We start from the raw sequence: 1,772 nt of genomic DNA on the forward strand, positions 1-1,772 counted from the left end.
TAAAGAGGGGGATCACTTTAGCTTCCTTGAAAGCTTTGGGATAAACACTTTTTTCAATACAGAGATTGTAAATATACGTTAGAGATTCCGCTATATGTGGGGCTGATAATCTAAGAATTTTGCTGTCTATTTCATCAGTTCCCTTTGTGCTACTTTCTTTCAAGTGAGTTAGAGAATTATATACTTTGGAGACTGACAAAAAAGGTATAACTTGTGCCTCGTATTTAATTTTGGTGTCACAGTACTTGCGCAAAATGTGTAAATTGTTTTCATCGGATTTGTCAGTTTTTATTACTAGAGAGAGTTTTTATTACCTAGAGAGAGAGAGAGAGAAAGAGAGAGAGAAAGAGAGAAAGAGAGAGAGAGAGAGAAAGAGAGAGAGAGAGAGAGAGAAAGAGAGAAAGAGAGACAGAGAGACAGACAGCGAGAGAGAAAGAGAGAGAGAGAATGAGAGAGAGAGAGAGAGAGAGAGAGAGAGAGAGAGAGAGAGAGAGAGAGAGAGAGAGAGAGAGAGAGAGAGAGAGAGAGAGAGAGAGAGAGAGAGAGAGAGAGAGAGAGAGAAAAGACAAACAACAAAAGCTTGGGGCAACATCTTTACTGTGTTTTATAACCAGAAACACATTGCATCATTCTATTGTGTGTATAGTTCATCATAATATTATTATATACTGGAGGCTGACGTGTCAACGGACTGTTTCCCTTCTTCTAGGTTACAGTGGCCGTCCCCGGGAACAGACTGCTTCCAATTCAGTAGGGGGCGACTATCCTCAACCCAGCGGGTCTCTAGGTGGCGGATAGGGGAACGGCCTCCAGATATGGGGGCCAGCTGCGAATATAGAATAAGCAGTCCCGGACCAACAAGCGGTGTCTCTACCAGGACGAAGGGGGGGGGGGGGGGGGTTGGCAGATGGCACTGACAACCTTAAAAAACGCCTCGCGTGTCCGATGACGGTTACACCATGCGAGTAAGAGCCGCATTAAAAGCTCTAGTCCCGGGGTGGGAACCCCCGGTAAGAAATCCCCCATGTGTTCCCAGGGTTAGGTTTAATTTGAGCCAGGAACTAAGGGCGGGGTAACCCCGAAAGAAACCTAAGGGCTGAAGTCGGAGGATCTGGGCCAACAGGCGCACCTTAACCAACCATAGATTGACGCAAATCGCAAAAATGAGCGAACGACAAAAAGAAGAAGTGGGCGTCCTTTTGACCCAAGTGTTTGCCGCTTTCTTGTTGCACCAGGATACTGGTACAGCAATAATGCACTAAAAAGGATGACATAAACTATACTCGTACAATAAACTACACAGAAGATACATAAACCTTAAAAAAAACGTGACTTCGGTACGCTTCACAAAGTCACCCAAATGTGATTGCACTTGAAATCTTTCAGAGTGAACCTATTCAATCAGCACGACGTGTACTTGTTTATGTTGTAGCTGTTCTTTCGTGCAAGCTGTCACAGATTACGAACACTGCATAAAAAGCGACCCCTTCACGTACACACGGATCTTGAATACGACTGAAGAAGCCTTTGCTGTGGGTACTATACCGACCTTTGTGCCCAATCTATTTTCTTTCTTCATGATGCAGTGCAAAAGTCATCTTCTGTGTGTTGTAGCGCTCATACTTGTTCTTGGTAAGCATTGGAAATTTAAAGAAACCAAGAAAGGTATGTTGTTGGAACGTTTAATTAAACCTTCCAATAAGATACCTTTCTTGTTTTGTGATTCTGAATTTTGGAACGTTGGCAGTCTATTTGTTTTTAGATTGTTGGTA

Source organism: Littorina saxatilis, linkage group LG4 (genome assembly GCF_037325665.1).
Source record: "Littorina saxatilis isolate snail1 linkage group LG4, US_GU_Lsax_2.0, whole genome shotgun sequence".
Lineage (NCBI taxonomy): Eukaryota > Metazoa > Mollusca > Gastropoda > Littorinimorpha > Littorinidae > Littorina > Littorina saxatilis.